This window comes from Nycticebus coucang, chromosome 3, assembly GCF_027406575.1.
Source record: "Nycticebus coucang isolate mNycCou1 chromosome 3, mNycCou1.pri, whole genome shotgun sequence".
Lineage (NCBI taxonomy): Eukaryota > Metazoa > Chordata > Mammalia > Primates > Lorisidae > Nycticebus > Nycticebus coucang.
This window is the reverse complement of record NC_069782.1, coordinates 144469465-144492657: the sequence shown is the minus strand read 5'-3', so window position 1 is coordinate 144492657 and position 23193 is coordinate 144469465. Positions and strand designations below refer to the sequence as shown.

At 37.4% G+C, this 23193-nt stretch overlaps 1 protein-coding gene across 1 annotated transcript in view; it reads right to left on the bottom strand.

The window, feature by feature from the left end:
* Positions 1-23193, bottom strand: part of ATRNL1 (attractin like 1) — a 723386-nt gene that overhangs the window by 234649 nt on the left and 465544 nt on the right. The gene's annotated exons all lie outside the window — the stretch shown is intronic.

Below are 23193 nucleotides of genomic sequence, written 5' to 3'. Positions count from 1 at the left end.
AATTCATAATTATTGCAGCTCGATTCCCAATTATCAAGATGTGGAAGCAACCCAAGTGTCCACCAACCCTTGAACGGATCAAAAAACTGTGGTATATGTATATCAGGGAGTATTCTTCGGCCATAAGAGAAGATAGAGACTTTACATTTCTGTGTTTACCTGGATGGAGTTAAAATACATTCTTCTTAATGGAAAAACAATATCTCAAGAAGTGGGGGAAAGTATTCAATGTACTTAGCACTAATATGAAACAATAAATAAACAATTACATGCCTACATGAAAGAAAAAACACAAGTACAGTCTAGCAAAGGGCAGAGGCAGGGTAGGAGAGGGAAGTGGGAGGGAGGAGGATGATGGTGGGGTCCCACCTAATGTGTGCAACGTCAGGCTGCTCAGCCCTGGGTGAAGGGCTCAACTACAGCTTGAACTTTACCTTGAGATAAAAACAATGTAATATAAACTTTTGTACTCTTATATTAACCTGAAATTTAAAATATCGTGAGTAACAGCATACAGAAGTCTTATTTGTTTGATACCAACTTACATATTTTACAGCAGCTTGGATGGAACTAAATGAGGTATCTCAGGGATGGAAAAACAAAAAGCCACATGTGCTCACTAATAATGAGAGCTTACCAAGGGGTAAAAGAGACAGGAAGTGCACGGGAAGTCTAGAAGGGGCAGGGTCGAAGGAGGATGCATGACAAATCTTTACCTCTCAGGCACAGTGAACACCATTGTGGTGACAAGCTCACCAAAACCCGACTTAAGCGTTACACCAAGTATCCATGTAACAGAAACATTTGTACTCCATGAATATTTTGAAATTAAAAAAAAAAAAAAAGATATTCCCAAACCCCTTCAAATGTGTGTTCAAATGTAAAGTTATTATTCTCCCCTCCTAGACTCAAAGATAGTGTTTCTTCTCCCAATGGTCTCCATTTTAATAAATAGTACCTGCTCAAACCTTGAAAAAAATTAAAATATGACAGAAAAAATTGCTATGGAAAACATTAAATGGTCATGGGAAAGAGGCGATAGAGAGAAGTGCTTTGTGGTCATAAAAGGTTTAATAAGAAGTGGCACATTCCATGAAATATTCAGTAGTCTATCAGAACAGTAAGGCATCCCCAAATGCTCAGTAATTTAACACCAAAGTTTATTTCTTGCTCACACAAAACCCTCTACAAGTCTAGTTAACTCTGGTTACTTAGCAATGTAGGCTGCTTCAATCTTGTCGGTCCCCGTCTCAACCCAAGACTTCCTCCAGTGTCAAGGCAGGAAAGAGACTAGTGAATCCCACAGGGACTTTTCAGTGCTACAGCCCAGAGGTGACATATGTCATCATCAGAAACAGTCACACAACCCAACCAAACTACACAGAGTCCAGAACACGTAGGAGAATAAATGAAATATCAGGTGAATCTAACAAAGGAAGCTAGGAGAGACCGTATCAGGCAGAGAGAAGTCAGAGGCAAGCCTAAAGTTAAAGTACTCAAGAAGCAGAAAGAAGGACGAATCTTAATAATTAAGATGGTGAGGAGTAGACTGGCCAGAAGACAATGCTGGCTTTATCAAGGTTTAGAGAAACTGAGGTAGCATCTGTAAATTATCAGGCACACAGGATCTAAATAAATCAGGTTCATTATTTTCTAAGACAAAATTTCTCTTTTTATTGCTCAGAGAGTCCATTCCTATGGTGTGTAAGTATCTTGAAACAAAAAAAACACAAGAGAAAGGCTTTACCATCCTCAAATAAAGTTATTTAACACATATTTCAGAAACAGCAAAGGAGTTAATCTCAAGTACAATGAACCCAGCTCTCCCAATAAGTATCAAAAGGTCAATTTTGTATGTAACCTTCTTTAATACAAAAGGCCAGGTGGTTGTAATTTATCTTAGCAAATCAAAATGAGCAAAAGGATGAGTGCTGAAAAGGTCATTTGAAAGCTAGATCCCCAGAATGGATTTAATACATATTACTCCTCAAAGAGCAAAAATGAAAATCTGGATAATTTCAAATTTTGAAACCCATACTTGAAAAGATTTTCACACGTAAAATACTCTCACAGTCATACTATGGAATATAATACTTCTCCAACCAAGAGGTCCAAGTTATAAAAGAGACGCTTGTCTTGCTCTCATAAAAAAAAGCACACGAATCCTAGGTCCTCCACGTGCAAGAGGTGCACGGCATGATCAAGCCAACCTGGATGAGTGGAAACAAGAAATGATGCACCACTCCTGCCTGTGTGCCCGTCAGTCATTCACACTGGAGGCTCCTGTTTCAATAAAGCTCAGGTCAGTCCTTCAGCATTCTCATTCCCCCGTGAAAAACTAATTTAGTAGAAAGATTTTCCCCCCCCCTGATTCTATGAATCAATGCGAAGCTCAAGATTCAATTCTGAAACCACAACATGCCTGCTTCTAGCTTAAGAAATTCTACATGCAACATAATCTGATTAGTTTTTTTCATTTAATGTATAAGGTGTTCATGTTAACCATTTAAGTAGCTTGTGACTATAATTTTGAAGTTTTCAAGAGGTACTTAAATCTTCTCAGGTATATAAATGGCCCCCAAACTGGCATTTGCTTCTTAATCAATAAATATACTAAAACTGTTTTTTTCTTCTAAGGAAAATGTGATTATTTTGCTATTAGCTAATGGAATCATTTTCAGTTCAATATCAAGAAACTCTAAAATTGGCTTTTTTATAAAATGTTCCTTTATAAAGTAAGACATATGCTGATTATAATTTTTAAAAGTCTCCTTTGGAAAATACCTAAGTGTTCATTGACTAATCAGTGTGATAGACAAATACATAGTCTTACTTGTTTCCAATATTTTGTGAAAGGAGACATGATATAAATATATCCTATTTTAGAAACTAATTTTAATTGCCTGAATTTTTTAAATGCAAAGAGCAGTTTGATATTGCATAGAATACTCAGAACTGTCATAAACTGACTTTCTTATGTACTTGGAACAGTGTGTCAAACCACAAAAATCAGAATGCAAGAAAGCCAAGGTCATAATAGACTCAATAGAATAATTCTTTCTCAAATTTGGAAGGAATTCTAGGGGTTCCTTAGTCCAGTGTTCACACTAAACACCCATTTAGTACCCACAAGCACATTCAGCAAAAAGAACCACATTTTTGTAAGTCTGTGCTACACTACTGAAAAATTCATTATAGTTTGATGGGGGGAGGGAGTTTGGTAAGTCCCCACCTAACGCGTACAACATAGAGGTAAATGGCACACTTCCTAGATAAAGGCCAAAACCACAACCCAGGCTTTACCTTATAAATACAAACAACCTAATTGTATGTGCTCTCATGTTATTCTAAATAAATACATGAAAATTCATTATACTGAACAATAATTTATATTCTTGGGCTTCTTTTTGGACACTTTGGATACTTCTAATCTCATTTACTAAAATTCCTTCACATACCTATTAAATATTTGAAATTTTCTCATATCTGCTTATTAAATGGTTTCAATATCTTAGATTTTTCATTCATTATTAATGCAACAAACATTTACAGAATATTGTAATATTCTCAGAAGAGGACCAAGCATTGGCACTTGAGCGATAAGAAACGCAGACGCACCCCAAGGAGTTTATTCAGTCTCCTGAGTTGTACAGAACAGTTTCTTACATAACATGTTTTTTAGCATTTAGTTTTTCAATGTCTTTCTTCAAATTTAAAATGAACACACTATTAGAGATGTTCTATGTCTAGTCTATAATATAGTATAACTATTTTTCTTTGTGTATTCTATATCAACTTGTTTTATTTTTCTTTTCTTCTTTTTTCTTTCTTTGAAACAGAGTCTCTCTGTTGCTCCAGGCACCATAGCTCACAGCAAACTCCACCTCCTGGGTTCAAGGGATCTTTTTTCCTCACTCTCTGGAGTATCTGTGACTAGAGTTGCCCACGGCCACATCTGGCTAATTTTTCTATTTTTAGTAGAGATGGGGTCTCACTCTTCCTCAGGCTGGTCTCAAACTCCTGAGCTCAAGAAATCCACCTGCCTCAGCCTCCTTGAGGGCCTGGATTATAGGCATAAGCCATGGACCTAGCCACATTGTTTTCTTTTCTAAATAGTTTTTATTTTAAGAACTTCTCTATGTTGTGGGAACTAATCAACAATTCCAGATCTTTCTGGCTTGAACTTTGATCCTGACAGGTCTTCCCTACTTAGCACTTCTATGAGTGAATTTTTGAAACTAAATTCAGAATTTTGCACTGGTATTTATTATTTTTTCATGTTTTATTGTTGTTGTTATTGCTCTTAATCTATGTTGTTCCTTAAGTGGAGAATTCTCTTTGAACCTTTGAATTTTCAACGTGCTAGTTATCTCCTTCCATGCTGGCATTCATGTTGACCCCTACTCCATTCCTTTGACCAAGTCAATGCCCTTTGATGTCAACAAGAACAATTAAGACAGTGAGGAAGCTATCACATTGCTAGTAATTCAAGGCAAATCATGAATGCCTTTTCATATTTTAGGGCTCCCCTCATACAGTGATATTATCAAAAGTTAGAACAGATATGGCATACAGATTTAGAAATGTTTAGTTTACTCTTAGTCTATGTCCACTCTGGGAAATCAGAGGTCTATGATACCTGAGGAGTCCCCTAGCTACCAGAGCAGTCATACTTTCTTTTATTTTTGACCCTTTGTAGAACTATCCTTTGTACACTACAAAAACTTATCCAAAACTTATTCTCCTTAGACCTTGACCTGAGGTACCATTTTTTTGGATCATATGTTGTTCAATTCTAATTTGTGTACTTTGCATTCATATAGTATGAGGAGTTAGTCCCACACGTCAGTTAGTCCCATACGTCAGGCTGAGGTTCCTGTGTGTTTCATTCCTAGCCAGTCCCTCAGCAACGGTGCATATGACTAGACAACTTTCTTGGCTCCTTCAATCTCATGGTGCAAGGATTCCCAGTAACTTGGCAGCCTCTTCTTCCCTGTCTTGTCTGCTTTATCAACTGACTTGTTTTTCTGAATTTATTGGCTTCTGATAAATTTCTACTAACAAAACTTAACTAACCCTATAGTTATTTTCCCTTTACCAAATGCCTTTGAACTTCTCGCCAAATTTATTCTCTATACTTAACTCTTAACCTATAAATTCCCTTTATTCCATACAGTATATATCCATTCCACCAATTCATCCATAAATCTCTAAATGTCATAATTATGCCATTTATTTCTCAGTTGATGAAAATTTGAAATGGATCAGGAAAAAGAAATGGAGTCTTCCTTACCTTATTAAGGCCCTTTTTCTAGAAATGACACTTTTATAATAATCAAGAATGAATCTACTGAACTTTTTGGATCTTTAACAAGGCTCCATTAAGTAGACCCTTCTTATCCTTGTGGGAAGTTAAAAAATAAAAAATGAAAATAAAAGACACAGTATCATCTTCATTACTGATGCTCTTTTATTTCACTTAAAATCACAATAAGATTAAGTCGCTCCACTTCCTTAAGAGTAAAACAAGTAAGGCAGTGCCTGTGGCTCAAAGGAGTAGGGCGCCAGCCCTATATGCCGGAGGTGGTGGGTTCAAACCCAGCCCCAGCCAGAAACTGCAAAAAAAAAAAGAGTAAAACAAGTAATGGGCAACCCAACAAAGATGAGCATCACTGGGCTTCAACTAGGGCAAAGGCCTTAATGTGCAACTTATGCAGCTGCAACCATCTTAAGCAGAGACAGCTGAGGTGATAAGTTTATGGAAAAGAAAAGTGTTTAGACAATTTTGAGCAGAAAAACATCTGCTGTTGCTAAATTACAAACAAGTCTCATTTGTTTATGTTTACACATGTAAAACAGAACTGAGTGAGCTGTAACTGGTTAGTGTTAGCCCTAACTTGCTAACACTAACTAGCACCTTTGCCTAAAATTTCATTTTGTACTACTTCCCTGACCACCCCATTTAACATGTCAATCATCTTCAGGACAGATGCGGTGGTTCACACCTGTAGTCCTAGCATTCTGGGAGGCCGAGGCAGAAGGATCCCTTGAGGCCGGGAGGAAGAGCCTGTCTATACTAAAAACAGAAAAATTAGCCAGGCTTTGTGGTGCACACTTCCCAGCTACTAGGAAGGCTGAAGCAGGAGGATCACTTGAGTTTGAGGTTGCTGTGAGCTAGACTGACTCCACCTAACTCTACCCAGGGCAACAGAGAGAGACTTTGTCTCAAAGGGGAAAAAAAAAAGCAATCTTCTTTGCAAATACATACACATGCACACACACACAGCCACTGTCCCTCTTCCCTGTTTTGTTTTTCTCCATAGCATTCTCTACCATCTGACATGCTTAAATCTCAGCATCCAGGATGTACATCTGGTGGATGGCAGATGCTCAATAAACACTTGTTGAGTTAAAGAGTTAATTTGAAATCAAGGAAGTATCTGTGGATGTCCCTCTTAGTCATGCGGTTTAAACACAGGCTGAAGGTCACTCTCTATCATGTGATCTCGATACTTCCTTGATGGCTGTGTGTGTGTGTGCATGTATATGTATTTGCGAAGAAGATTGCTTTTTTTTTTCCCCTTTGAGACAATTGACTAATTTCTTTGAGAGACAAATTTTTCCTGGGAAGTCATAAACACATGCAGCAGCAACAGCCATGTTTGTAAAATAGACAGAAATGCCTGCTGGTTAGTCACAAGGTTGCATGGCTGTTATTCACCAAATAGTGTCGTAATTTAGTATTGGGGTAAAAAGAAACTAAAGAGTATTGAATATACAGTCCAGGGAAAAACCCTATGAATAGTATGTACTGGTGGCTAACATAAATATCTAAATTTTTAGTAATGTCTGTCTTCATTACAGGGGTCCTCAAACTATGGCCCGTGAGCCACACGAGGTGGTGTGATTATATGTGTTCCTGGTTTGTTTTTTCACTTCAAAATAAGATATGTGCAGTGTGCATACGAATTTGTTCATAGTTTTTTTTTTAAACTATAGTCCGGCCCTCCAACGGTCTGAGGACAGTGAACTGGCTCCCTATTTAAAAAATTTGAGGACCTCTGCTTAAGTGTAAGAACAAAATTAACAATTTGCTTAAGAATTTCTCTTACTTGGATTGAAACTCATAGGTCATGAATTTCAGACATTAAGTGTCCCCAGCAAGATTAAATCAAATTTTCTCCATCTACTCTTCTTCCCTCAGATACCACGGAACCTCCTATATGGAGTTTGGCTACACAACATAATTATTGTCTGAGATAATGCCTTCATAGGCTAGAAATTGGTCTGTTTTCTAAATTTGGTGACTATGTGGCCAGTGCTCTGACATTTTTCCATGTATTATTAATGATTTGTACTTTCTATTTTTTTTTTTATTAAATCATAGCTGTGTACATTAGTATGATCATGTGACACCATACACTTGGTTCATAGACCATTTGACTCATTTTCATCACACTAGTACTTTCTAAAAATAAGGGGTATGAAAGGCGTGGCACTGAACTAATAATATGCTATTATTAGTTTAAAGAGGTTTACCCATTTTGGTAAGAAATAGAACATTCCATCTCTTCTTGTGAACGGTGAATGCCATGGCTGAGACTAAGTAGAATAAGAAATATTGAAGAATGGTGGTTAAAATTTATTTGTAGAATTTTTAACTCAGAAAGGCAAAATAATTTAATTTTTATGATTTTAACTTGCAAGCAGATATAATATTTTAAACTAATGATTGTTCTCTGGGAATTTGATAAAGTAAGAAAATTTTATTCAATTTGGGGCATTTCTCTGTTATTGGAATCTCATTACTGATGTATTTTTTTGTATTTTTATGCATTTTAGTATAAGAGTTATTTGATGTGACCATATAAATAGATATAATTTAACATAGAGCAGATGTTGGGGGCAAATTTCCAGCTTCAGATATAGAGTGTCATTGAATTTGTTTTGATATATGTTCTGTCCCATTCCATTTAAGAACCTTCTCGGTGTAAAATCAAAACTGACACACATTGGACCCAGGAAAATACCCAAAGAAGCACTTATAAGAATTGGGCCCCTGCCTCCTAGGCAGGAACACAGCTGCCTTAATAAGTGACTGAACTACTTCCCCAAAGGTATAAGTGTCCCCATGGCTTTGTATTTAAACTAAGTGGGCTAAGAAAGTAAAAACAGGACAAAGTTAGAGGGGAAAATTTTTACCACTCGTAATTTCCACGGGGCGATACTTTTCATAAACACTCTCCTAGATACTCTCTTGCTCTTTACTCATTCTGTTCCCAGAACAGGGGGTGATGAATTTTGTAGGTGAATTGGTTTGTTTCTCTTCCTCTTAGAAGTGAATCCACCCACAGATAATGTGAATTCTACTCAGATCTCCATCTCATAAATTCTTATCTGGGAAGATCACCTGCTAGGGACTAAGGCCTTAGTCTAGCATTATCCATGGTAAGTGACTAAATCTGCCTAATTTTGGAGTTCAGGATTAGTATGATCACTTGGTTTATAGACCCAAAGTCAGGTCCTTCACCATGACCTTTATCAATAATAAAGATAATATATTGACTAGTATTTGTCAATAAATTTAGTTTGCCTGTGTATAGAATCCAAAGAAAAGAGTGCTAATTATTGTCCCCCTCAGAAACTACCACCAATAACTATATTCTTATCCTGTCCATTTTTCTATCTACTTCAGAAGAACACCAGATGTTCTTAAATGCCATGACAAAGTCAATATGTATCATACCTGCAGCATATTCTTGCTGTATCAGTCAAGCTATCCTTACAAAAAAGAGAAAAAAAATTTTCAGTTTGGAAACCTTAACTCACTTTCTAACACTATTGCTTTTCCTGAATGAATAAATAATTAATTAGAATTCTTTTAATTTCATTTTAACATCTCTTGCCAAGGAGCCACATGTAGCCTTTTTGTAAACATTTTGAAATAAATCTTGCTATTATCTGTGGCATGTATAGCCTTCCTCCTCTATTCCTTTACTTTTTTTTTTTTGGTTTGTTTGAGACAGAGTCTCATTATGTCACCCTTGGTAGAGTGCCGTGGCATCACCATTCATAACAACCTCCAACTCTTGGACTTAAGTGATTCTCTTGGCTCAGCGTCCTGCATAGCTGGGACTACAGGCATCCGCCATAACACCTGGCTATTTTTTGGTTGTGGTTTTCATTGGTGTTTGGCAGGCCCAGGCTGGATTCGAACCTGCCAGCTCCAGGGTATGTGGTAGGTGCCCTCAGCCACTTAACTACAGGTGCTGAACCTCTATTTCTTTTCTTTACTGTTGTATACTATAAGACAGCATGATCAATTTTCCCTCTCCTAGGACTTTTGCATGAAAACCTGGTTGGCTGTTGCTATTACTGTTTTCTGTCTTATGAAAGTTAGAGCTGTTAGCAAAGCAAATCAAGAATGGATCTTTCAGCTGCGTGCAGTGGCTCACACCTGTAGTCCTGGTACTCTGGAAGGCCTAAGTGGAAGGATTGCTTGAAACCAGGAGTTTGAGACCAGAATGAGCAAGAGTGAGATGCTGTCTCTATAAAACAGAAAAATTAGCAGGGTTTGGTGGTGTGCACCTGTAGTCCCAGTGACTTGGGATGAGAGGCAGAAAGATCCTTTGAGACTAGAAGTCTGAAGTTGTAATGGCTCTAATGACAACACTATACTCTATCCCTGGGTGACAACAGTGAGATTTAAAAGAAAAAAAGAATAGCTCACAGCTTCAGTGGAATGTTCTGACAGTTCCTATTTCTGTACAATTACTCTATCTTGACTCAGTGCCATTTTTGAAATCTGTCTGTGGGACAAAGAGAACTTACCATAGGTCACACAGTTATGACTACACATACGTTCAGCCCAAGCAGATCTTTTGGAATTAATTCAAGTCCATTACTCATTAGAACCACAATCTCTAAAATGTAAATACTCTGATTCATGTTCCCTTTTTCCATTTATTGTACTCTTTCCACTGGCACTATCTTGGCTAACAAGCACTGATTCTCCATGTCAGGACAATTATGTGACCAAAATAAATGACTTAATGATGAAATACATGTTTCAAAGCTTCTAAACTTCACTTACATTTCTGTATGCTTTCAGTGCTATTTTACCTTCATCTTTTAATGTAGAATGAGTGACTTTCTTTGGTGAAAGAGGCTATATGTTATACTCAATCATTTGACAATTGAGATCCCTCCACAATGCAAGATGATTTGCTAATGCTGTAGAAACTAGTAAGAAACAAAATGGCATGCTTGTCTTCCAGATTTATATTCTACTTAGAAAATTGAGATGTAAAGCTTGAAATGTTAACTTACAATGGAGATTTTAATAACAGAACAGGTCAGAAATGCAAATATGTTAGTCAACTGTCAAGTAAGTGGCATAAACAAGTCCTGTGATTTCAGAAAAAGATATGATGACAGACTGGACTGGTCCTCAAGTCCTCCATGAGGCTGAGGCAAAGTTGCAATTTAAAGGATATGCAGGATTTGAGTAGTCACATGATGATAAGTAAATGATAATTTGTGTTAGAATAATTCTTTTATTTCATAATTACCTAAGTTTGGGGAAAATAAATACATAAGTTTATCCTTCTTCATGCTAAAAATTTCAAATAATTGCGTTATTACTTCTCATTTGTCATACTCTATTGTTGTTCTTTCCTACCTTTTTTCTCTTCAAATCTCTCACTTTTTTCCATTTCTGAATACCATACATATTTTCCCACTCTGCCTCTTTTATTTCTTTTTAATTACAGTAACCATGGGAAGTTTTAAACCTTCATATGTATTGGAACAAGGGTGTGATAACAGGATTTGAAGAAAACATAACTACATTTGTACCAATCATTCATTTGACATAAACTTTGCTCACCAAACACTGATGAGCCTGTTTGCTTCAAAAAAAGTGATATGCCTCACCAAGAACATTTTACTCTAATTTAAATATTGTCTTAACCTCAAGAAGATTGACCAAAAGCATATTTCAATTTAAGTTTGAAGCTACTGTAAGCTCATGAGTCTAAGTGATACAGATCTCAGATATTAGCAGATACACAGAATCAGTAAGTTGGTAAATCCTACTATTTAGCACTTTACTTACTAATATTTTAGCTTGAATATACAATGACATTTATGATAATTCACTGTATGTTGGTGACTTAAAACATTTAACTGGAAATGAAGCAAATGTAAATTTGGAAAATAATGTATCAGATCTGGCAAGATTTTCTCTAGTACAAACAAAAGAAGAGAAGACCAAGTATAATGTCTTTGGAAATACACACAGTTCCGTCTTCCTCTAAAAAGATCTCATAGCCCTTTGAAATTAATAGTATTTAAATGGAAGAAAGAGTATGCCAAATATATATGAACACACACTATATCATCATATATATATTTGATAAAAATAAGATATGGAATGATGCTTACTTTGTGTTGGGGCATACAGAGAAATGGAAGTAGGGAGGGCAATACAATTAATCTGATATTTGGCATGAGGTTCAAAGGAAAAAAATTAATTTTAAAGAATGATCCCAAAGGCCAGGTGCAGTGGCCACACCTATAATCTGCCTCTGGGAGGCTGAGGCAGGAGGATCCCTTGAGCTCAGGAGTTCACGGCCAGCCTGAACAAGAGGCAACTCCATCTCTACTAAAAATAGAAAAATTAGCCAGGTGTTTTGGCAGTTCCTGCAGTTCCAACTATTCAGGAGGATGAGGCAGGAGGATCCCTTGAGCCCAAGAGTTTGAGTTTGTTGTGAGCTAGGATGAGGCAACAGAGTGAGACTCAGACTTATAAAAAAAAAAAAAAAATCCCACCCCTGCTATAAATTTATAACATCTTCATTTACATCTATGCCTATATATTTATCCCTGGGAAATATAATAAAATCTTATCTTTAGAACATGAATTGTAATTCATTTAAACCTAAGTTTTTTCTAACTTTTCTCTAAAGTTTCTATAAAAGGGAAAGAAGAAGAATATTAGCTGTTATTTTGAGGCCTCTGAATTGTTTACACTGTTATCACAGAAGGCATGATTTCGGATAACAAAAAGAATAGAGTAACATATTGAGTAACATACCAATAACTTTTGCTATTTTAGAAAGCTATGATATTTGTACCTATTATATATATTACGTCTTACACAATACTATAGCATTAGGACTTACCTGAGATAAAAGCATTAAGGAAACAAATTACAGGAGAAATCCTATACGTAAGTAATTAAAATTAAGGTAAATAATTGACCATAATCAATAAAACTTGGGAAACTTGTAAAATTTAATGGAGAAATAAGAGAATACACTATTGGAGGAGTCTTTTGTGAAACACAAATTTACTTAATTGATCATGTTAGAGCTAGATAAAGTAGTTAACCTATTTCAACGGCCATCACAGTATTTCAGAGGACAATTCTTAAGATCTGATTGTGTGTACTTGTTATCATCAGAGATGATCTAGTATGATAAAAGATCAGTTGATCTAAACTACATGGCACTATAATGGACTTTAAATTGGCATATTGAACTACTTAGGCTATCAATTTAATTCAGATTAGGACAAATACAGTGACAAAGTTTGCCATCTGGTGGTCGGTGTGATATAAATCAGATGTCTTCAATCATGTATGTCTATGTCAGAATCTTGAACTGGTCTAAAAATGTGAAGACAATATACATAATTATAAATCTATAGATAAAATTAAAATTTAAGCCATGGCAGAGAAAAGTGGATTGTATGATTTGGTCAGATAGTAGCTATGGTAGGCTGAAGAATGCCCTGCAAAAATATCCAAGTCCTATTCCATGGAAAACAATGTGATTAAATTATGGTTCTTGAGATGGGGATATTTTCCTGACTATTCAGATGGAATCTAAATTCAATCACAGTGTCTTCATAAGAGGGAGGCCCAGAGAGATTTCACTACAGAAGAAAGCAAAGGCAGGGAGGGTCACCATTAAAGTAAAATGCAGCAGTGCTGGCTCTGAAGATGAAGAAAGGGGCCGGCAGCCAAGGAATGCAAGGAATATAGCTTTAGAAGCCAGGAAAGACCGGGACAAGGTTTCTCTACTACAGCCTAGGAGAGAACCTAGGGGTGCCCCTAGGAACACCTTGATTTCAGCACAGTGAAACTAATTTCGGACTTTCTATCTCCAGAACTATAAAGAGATAAATTGCTGTAAGCCACTGAGTTTACGGTAATTGTGTTACAGAAGACACAGGGAGCTAATAAGACAACAGTTAAGTGGAAGAGGGCCTTAGGCTAGAAGGAGGTAAGACAACATAAGAAGAGGTATGAAAAAATTAACTCTGCCCCCCAATTAGATCCCAAATATGACCATGTTTGTCAATAAACAATGCATTAATACTCAAAATTATCCTTTTTCAAATCTAAAAAAAAAAAAAAACTCATCAAGTATGTACAAAAAGAAGCCAAACTGAATGCACACAAATAAACTCTTTTCTGCATTTTCCCTGTGATCTGACCAAGTAATTCAGAAAAACGGAATCATGAAAATATTTTACTGCACAAGTATTTTGCGGCTCTTCCTTAAAGCATGAAATTAATCTTATAGTACATGTATATTTTACAAACCAATGTAAAAGATAAATATTAATATTAACCAAAGCAAGGGGATAGCCTGTGATAGAAGACAGACTTAGAGCAAAATGAATTTGAGATAAAATCTAGTTAAGTGTAACTAAATGAAGAGATGTCGCGGGACTGAGGAGTAATTTGCAACATGTTCCCTCCTTTCATTCTTTTTACCAACACCTCTAGGACTTGAACCCGTCTCGTTTTCTGGGTAGTGAAGAAGAAAAGTTTTACTTTTCTTGAGAAAACGTCTTTTAGTATTTGAATCACTGTTTTGTGTACTTGTGCTTGAAAAATAGAAGCATACAGACAGTTCTTTCAGTTCTCAGGATCCAGAGGAACTAGTAATGGGGCAGCCAAGGGCATAGTGATAAGAGAAACACCATGTACAGATAGATATTTAAAATCATTGGTTTAGTTCAACAAACATTTACTGAGTACAGACCAGATTCTGAGGACCGTGTTAGGCACTGAGAGAGTCTCTGTCTTCAGGCCACATAAATTCAACGTGTACTGAAAGAGAAACACACATGTAATTTTGGAAGTAAAGGTGGAGGGCCGTCTAGCTCCAAGGGAGAGACACTACAGGCTGGGCTGGGAAGGCGTCCATGTGTAATCTGAAAGAGAAGGACTTAAGTAAGAGGAGAAGAAAGACAAAGAAATGAAGCTTAGGGAAGAAGGAAGGTAGGGGAAGAGACATAGAAGATGGGGATATAATAAGCAGAAGGACCGGAAAAGGAAACTGAAAGGCACAGTGATTTTTATAAAATAGTATGAAGTCAACATTTTGCTGTCTTTAAAATACAAGGAAATGTAGTGGAAATGAAACCAGACAGGTAGGCAGGGCCTCATAGCCCACATCACAAAAGGTATTCTGCAAGAGATGGGGAATCAGGGTATGTTAGCTTTCATTCTGAACTTCAAATGTTTAGTGTAAGACACAAAATCTTTATTGTTCAAAAGTTTTATTCGGTTAAAAGTTTACCCTGGTGAATATTTTTTCCTAAAAGTAAAATTACGAAATGTATCTTGAAAAATAGTACATATAACTCATACATGTAATTTAAAGAATAATTATTGTATGAGTCGAAATGTGTCTCTTTCCAAAAATAATTCTGAAGTCCTAACCCCTCGTATGTCAGAATGAGGCCTTATTTGGAGATAAGGTCCTTGGAGGTGTAATTAGTTAATATGAGGTACGATGAGCCCCTATTCCATTATGACCAGTGTCCTTCTGAAGAGAATGTAGACCTCAGGATGGTCAACAGCAGCCTTACGCAGAAGGGTGTTAGAAACATAACCATGTGGGAAAAAGCACATAGTTTTAGATAAAATTTAGTTAAGGGTAAGTTGTAAAGGACTATTTCCAATTAAACAACATTATTATAAATGTCAAAAAGAGTGCAAAGTCTTTGAGGTCCAAGCAGTTCCCTTGGCAGTGGGGAAGCAGGACTCAGGAGGACAGAATAGGAAAGGAGCATATAGGTTAATGAAAATTTTAGTAACATTCTAGTTTGGGGGTTGGGCGGTTGAAAATGCTTTTACATTAATGAATATATGTTAACAACTATGTTAACATACATAAACATGTAGTCTTTTTTATATGTCAAAACAATTTTAAAATAAACTGGTATTAAAGAAATAAAAAACCAGAATACTCTAGATAAATGAAATCATTTGGGCTCATTTCCTTTACAGATATCAAAATTTACTGTGGTACATGGTTAAGGAGAGATCACTTATGGAATTAAATAGGAAGGGGAATAGAAATAGCCCCCACATAAAACATATGGAGATTTGATCCATAGCTTAATTTGTTTAGCAGAGAAAAGGATAGAATATTTAATTAATGATAGCGAGACAATTAGTTATCCACATGAAAAAAAATGCAATAGGATTCCAACTTGCGCATTCACAAAAGTTAACCCTAGATGAATTAAAGACGATCTATTTTTATTTAGATATAAAGGAAAAATCTCTCGATCTAATTGTCTATCCCTATGCAAAAATAGAATTTTTTTTTTTTTTTTTCAGACAGAGTCTCACTTTCTTGCCCTCAGTAGAGAGCTATTGCTTCATAGCTCACAGAAACCTCAAACTCTTGGGATCAAGTGATTGTCTTGCCTCAGCCTCCCAAGTGACTGGGACTACTGGTGCCCGCCACATGCCGGCTATTTTTAGAGACAGGTCTCACTCTTGCTCAGGCTGGTCTTGAATTTATGAGCTCAGGCAATCCACCTGCCTCAGCCTCCCAGGGTGTGGGGATTATAGGTGTGAGCCACTGCAGTCGACCTATAGGCTTTCTATGTAGACAACTGCATAACCTGTTAATAATGCAAGTTTGTTTGTGATTGGTGTAATTTTTAATTATTTTCTTGACTTACTGCACTGGCTAGAGGCACCAGTACAATTTTGAATAGAAGCATGGATATAGAGTATCCTTCCCTGACTTTAGTACACTTTGTACATTTCTTTACTGAATTCCAAGTTTGCTGAATGTAGGACTTTATACTATATATACTTTTTATTGATAAAGGGAAATTTCTTTGTAATCCTAGTTTGCTAATATTATTTTTAAAACTCATAAATGATGTTAAATTTTCTGCATTTATTGAGATTATTATATGATTTTCTTCTATAAACACCAAGATTCAAATTTGGGCAATAGATGAATAATAGGAAGGAATAATCATAATGGTAGTTAAGGAACCCAAACAGTGTGAAGTTGCGGAAGCCAAAAGGAGAGAGAGCTTTGAACACTTGAGTGTTGAAATGTGGCAGGTACACCCTCCTCCTGATTTTTGCCTCTGACATTTAACAGCTTGTGTGACTCCGTCACAGTGCTGCACATTCCTCTTGATATTGTTGTTACCCGGCAGGAGCACTACTATTTTTTTTTTTTTTTAATGCATCTGCTTTACTGAGATCATGCACTAGCGTATCTGAACATAGTTTGGCATCAGGTTTCCATTTCTTAAAGATTTCCTTTACTCCATAATTTGCTTTAGCTTTCCTGGCCCAGAGTTTTGTACTCCTTATCAGGAGTTTATTAGGAAGGGCTTAGCTTTGTTTTCCTAATAATTTTTCACAGACAGGAAATGAAAACCTTGGTAGGTTGGAGCTGACTGCTGACCCCAAGACGCACTTCTCAGCCCATCGATAGTGCTCGTAGCTCTTACTCCCTAGGATGCTTCTAGTTGCCCCGTGATTTAGTACCATTGGAAGTCCTCATTAAAAACAAAAACAAAATACAAGCAAGCGAACAGCAACAACAACAAAAAAAGAAGGCAGCTACTGCACAAATGAAGCTTGTTTGCATTTGCGGTTCTATTCACATTGAGTAGCTATGTAATGTTTTGGTGTTCTTTTGGTTAAAATATTATTTTTATAACTTGCCAATTACTGGATATACTTCATCCCATTTGCGTCATGAGAATGCTACTGACTGATCATATGATTAAACAAGAGCTCTACTATCTCAATTCCATGCCTATGAGCTGCCAAATGTAACAATTAGCAGTGTTACTGTGGCCTTTACCACTTTTGCCAACTAGTAAACGCATTGACGATATGGTTTAAACAAGTCTTGATTTTTTTCCTGCCCCTCTGTGTTAGCTATCCTTCAACGTTCATGTGACCAGTTAGTACAATTCTGTGGATGCACAGTGTTGACAGCATTGAATGGTGTTTTTTTAAAATAACCTAATGTAAAAAGCACTGAAAAGAATATTGCTGATACTGACAATTTCTGGATAGCTGCTCTTTTTTGCCTTCTCACATTTCTTCTTGATACTAGTAACAACTGTAACATTCATCAAGTTCAACTGAACTCTATCAGTAGGCCATATGCTAAGAAGGTTCATAATTTTGAAATGGCTACATAATTTCTTATCTCTTCATTTGTAAATTCTGGCATCAAGTATTCTGATTCAAGGGCATTCAGATTCATCAAAATTCATAAAAATCATGGTGATGCAAATCCTGTGTCTTACTTGGGCTTTACTTGATACTTGTCTTTTTTAGAGGTGTTTGCATTCATATCATTTATTAATTGTATCAGCATTATATTGGCAAGTTCCCCCTACCCCATTTTACTTTTTCTTCTTTTGTAGTGGTTATGCTAATATTAAAAGTAGACCTGGCAGTAAGCTGAGTCCACTGTCATATAGCCAAATATACGGACGCTATAAAGGCATCCATACAGAGTTAATTCCTATTTCCATGTTATTACAATAAGTTTTTTAATATTAATGTGACAAAGAGCATAAATCAAAATACTCCATCTGGCGTCTTAAGCTCTACTCACTGTGTTTCAAAAGAGAAAACTGAGATAATTTAGAGTTCATCAATTATATTGCATTAAATTAGCCTCCATCATTGCCTTGGCTCGACAGCCTTCATCTATTTTAATTTACAACAGGAAGGACAGCCAAGTACAGGACAGTAACAAAGACACAGCCAAAAGGAGGCTCTGTCATCTTAGTTATAAAACACACTTTGCTTTTGTGTCATTAATGGAATAAAGATAAAGACCTTCAACTCAAATGAAGTTTCAGAATAGCATATAATATACCCCCATAATATTTCCATTCATAAAAGTCAATTATAATAGAATTCTATATCTAACACACTAAAGTTGTCATTAGTTTAAAAAATACAAAGTTGACCACCCAAGGGACTGTAATAAACTAGTCAACATAAGGAGGTGGTCAGCATAAGGAATTAGGCTTGCCATACTGATACACACGTGTGGTGATGTGGTGAATGTCAAGTCTGTGAAAATTAGAAGTGGGCAATGTAGGGGGACGGTCAACTCTGGCAGTTCTGCCGTCCGTAATGGGCTGGCTTTATACAGTACAAACTCCAGCTGTACTATTCTGTTAACCTGGAAGAACACATCCAGTGCTTTACACTATTCAACATCTTATTCCTTCAGAGAGAAATATATTTATGTCTCTTATGTAATAGAAACCATATTCCACAAACGTTATTGGTAGGTTATTAGCTTACTTATGACATTAAACAGGAAGACTAACACGTTTCTAGTTTAATTAATAAGAAGCAAGGCAAATGTAATTAACAGCCAAGACAGGTTAAGCTGATTTGTTATGGAGTTCTTGGCTTTGAAGTTCAATAAAGGCAGATGCAGGGGGGGAAATGATCATGTTAACTGACAACTCCCAAAACAAAGAGATAGATTACTTTGTGTAGTAAGATGCAAATTTATACAATTACTTAGCAGAAAATAAGAAAATTCGTGAGGATGATAGGTACAATCTTAAAATATTACAAGGTAGTAAGTAAGCCTTTACATATTTAAAAGCAGTGTCTTGATGTACCAAACATTAGCTGAACATCCTATTAGTATCCTGGTACTATGCTGGATGTTGGAGGACTCATAACCTATACAATACACACAATTAGAATACAGTGGGATGTGCATGCTAATGGAGTCATGTCTCAATCTAGCACTCCATACTATACCAGAATAATTAGAAGTTTAGCAAACAATATTATTAGAGAGATTTTTTATGACAGTGTACTGATTAAAAGAATTTAATAAATGTTCCTTTGCATAATGTTTAATATTATGAAAATTCGGTTTCTTAAACAATTTTTCTAAGTAAAAAAAAATATTTTTTGTGGTAACGTAATTTTTAAGAACTGAAACATTTATTTTCTGTATAATTTTGATTCAAAAATTTCACTTATTGACCCAAAAGTATATGCAACTGATATTAGTTAAATTTCTTCATCATTGGTTTCTCTCCTGGTTTTCCACAATAGCTTTTTCACAGAAAGATACATTGCTTTTTTAGATACTATGATAAAATACTCATTCTCTTTCTGTTCTTTTAAACCTAAAGACTGATTACCAATCTCCACAGAAAACTTACCTATATCATATGAGGCCATCCCCTGAATTTCATTCCCCTAGAAGCCTTATTTTTTGGTATGTGTCTGATCTCCTCTTAGTATAACTTAGTACTCACATTCTCCATGAATGCCTTATAGACAGCTTGACCCATCCTGTTCACCGCAGTCAGGACAAAAACACTTAACTTAAACTTTAAATCATGTGACACAGGGAGATGTTGCGAAACTCTCCTTCTTTAGCATAATCATAGACTGTGTTTGCCAGCCCTCTCCTCATCTAAGTGATATCATACGACCACTATGCACAGTAAAATGTGAGTCTGAGTGACAGAAATCACTTAGGTCTCTACTGAGCCTCTCCCTTTGCTCCTTAACCAGTGGGGATTACAGGATGGAGTGGAAAGCTCAGAGGGTCTCTGAGATTGCTAGGCACTGGATGGAAGAAACTCATGTCCCTGATGTTACTATGTGATATTTCTATTGCTGACCTACCTTGAACTGTGGAATTAATTTACTAAAGCCAGTTCATATTACTTACTTCTAATACATTTCCTTCGCTTGATTTAGTGACTGCTCAGAGGAGTAGTGACTCAAGGTGTAGAAAGTAATTTCTTCATTTGGGGTAAACCTCATAAACTGAATTGAACTATGAATTTTAGATATATGCATACAAAACATGAAAATTCTGAAAAAAAATATTGTGGTATTCATTCTTCAGTATTATAATGTTATTATTAGATGGCTGGAAATATTTAGTCAGTTTCTTATTTTTAAAATCTTTTTTATAACCTAAGCTTTAAGATGTAAATGTTCTTTATTATTTATTAAATTTAATATTATCAGCATTTTCTTTGTTATATTATAGAAAATGATGATACCATTTAATATTCAGGGTTATCAACATCATTAATATGTACTCCATATTGAATGTAGATTAAAATACAAATCTCCTTTATTCTTCATGGATTTTATAATTACATTATATTTGGTGTAAAATATTGAGAGCTTGGACTGAATGCTAGGAGATTCAAATAATGGCTTACATGTTATAAACCTCACCTCTGAACTTTTTGAAAAAGAATGTTGAAATATTCATAAAATTAAGCTATATTATAAAATTATTAAATACCCCTGGTATTTAGACTACTAACTTTAACAATGGTCCTTAGACTATGGACCTGACTGACAAGCATAGAAAATTCTTCAGGAGACAAGATGGCTGACTGAAGCCAGCTTTCCACAGAGGCTTCCGTCCAGAAGGAGAATTAAAGGACAGAAATTTAGCAAGTAACCTAAATTACTTAGGATTAGGGCTGCAGCAAGAGAGAAGGTTGGAGAACACACATCAACCCTGTTGAGGCAAGCTGCGACCCCAAGGATACAAACAAAAGGTACAAAATCCATCACCAAAGCAGACGGGAGTCCCCTCCCCCATGAGAACAGCTCAGAGTGCCCCACAAACAAATGAGCAGAGTTCAAGTTCCTCCCACTATACTCCACAGGACAGACCCTCTAAAAACTGGACCTACCTCCCCTACTAGGGTGCCATGGTGCTCTCCTGCCAGGCATAAAACTGTTTAAAACTGTATATATTCTCTACCTGCAATTCTGAGCTCCCAGCACTCCCCTCTACTCTAACTCTGAGAGGCCTGTCCCCCAGGAGTCCAGATTCTTGGGTGATTTCTCAAGGGGTGTGGACAGGGCCTGGACTACAGCTGGTCAGTGCTGATTCTGCGGCACAGGAGTGAGGAGAGGACGGTCGGCTGAGAGGGAACCATGCCGGAGCGGTGGTGCCCCAAGGCGCAGAGAAGCCATAGTCTGCCAACTCCTGCAGTAGAACACTATAAGTGTTCTTGGCCATTTTGATCGGTTTGGAGAGGGGCAGTAAGTCCTTGTATCCACATAAGTCAGTGTTTGTCTGAACAATTCACTGGACTGACCTTCAGAATGTGAGTCTGAAGCTGATGGGACTTCCTCCAAGGACTCTAAGAATAAAGCCCACCCAGGGAAAGGCAATGTAAGAAGCCGAGGCTATTACTTAAGCCCCTGGATCGTGCATTATCTGGCAGCCAGAGCCCCATCCCTCCATTTTCACATTCAGGAGTCAATTTCCATTGTTATTTAAGCCCATTTGAAGTGGATTTTCTGATGCTTGCAATGATACAAGAGCATGAGAGTGTGTAATTTAGCCTGGAGCAGTCGGGGAAGACTTCCAAGAAGAGGTGGCATCTGAGCTGGGTCTTAGAGTTAGCAATGAAAGTAGGGGGGCAGAGGGGCGTAAAGATATTCTCCACAAAGGGCACAACACCAGAGGAAGCCCAGCTTCGCAAAAGAGCAAGTACATGCCACAAGCGCCGCTGGGAATGGCAACAATAGGGTTCACCCCCAGATATTCCGAAGTGGCACCCCCTGTCTCTCTGGGCAACCAGAGGAGGCCAGGCATCTACTAGGGTGGCAACGACCAAGGAACAGATCTGGTATGGAAACACAGGCCCTGTGAGAAAAGGGTTTGCCTGAGGCAGTACCAGCCTAGGTGGAGCACGGGGACTAGAAAATTCATGTGCAGAGCTGGGAGACTCCCAGGGCGGGGCTGACACAGAAGACCGCTTTACTGAGCCTAAGACGCACCCAGCCCCTAGGGGACCATCAGCTTAAACAAAGGAGGGCAGGCTGAGGCTGGAACTGACAGGTAACCGTGCTGCGAATACAAACTACACCTAAGACTGTACAGTAGCACAGACAGGGCCTAAAGCACAGGTTCTGGGAACTCAAAACAGCTTCTCTTCTGCAGGAGAATTTAGTGGGACAGAAACAAATTCCCGCAAAGTTATCCTGTTCTGTCAATAACATCAATCAGGGGCGGGGCTGGAACTGAGTGAACACCCCCCCCCCCAGCCTCCATCAAATGCCCAAGGTTGTCAGGCCTCACCTCCCCCTGCTGGATAGAGGTAGAGAGCAACGGCCTGACTGAGCAGACGTAGATTTCCTTGTGATTCAAGCAGGTGCAAACTCCTGGAGTATCTGCTCATTGGAGGCAACTGGCCTGCTGGGTTATCAGTGACTGGGTGTGACAGAGGAGCAAGGTGGAGAAGGAGGCATCAACCTTCCTAGACTGATCTATTTGCTGGGTGGGTCCTCCTGATTTCACGGAACACTGAAGCAAGTTATATTTGAGTTGTCAGCAGACTGCTGCAATCTAGTTGCCAGAGACCTTTTAAACTCTCCCACCTGAGACAGGTACTGACTGAGACAATTGATTTGGACCTTTTGAACTGAGCCAATCGCCCAAGGACTATCCAAGTGGTGCCTTGGGTGTGTGGTTGTAGGAAGGTTTGATTTTCCTTTTCCAATTGTTACCTGTGGGGGGCAGGGTGACTGAATTGCTGGTATTCTCCACAGCTGAGACTTCAACCCAGAATAACTGTTTCACTAGGATCAGACAGAGACCAGCTGAAAACAAGATAGAGCCACTTAGCCCCACCACACCAAACAGATCCCCAGTTTCTCAGACCATAGCACTTAACAAAGCTCCAGGGGAAATAATCATGGGGCAGAATCAGCAGAAAAACTCTGGTAACATGAATAACCAGAATAGATCAAACCCCCTCCCCCAAGGAAAAATATGGCAGATGTAACTGAAGATCTCATTCATAAACAGCTGGCTGAGATGTCAGAAATCGAATTCAGAATTTGGATTGCAAACA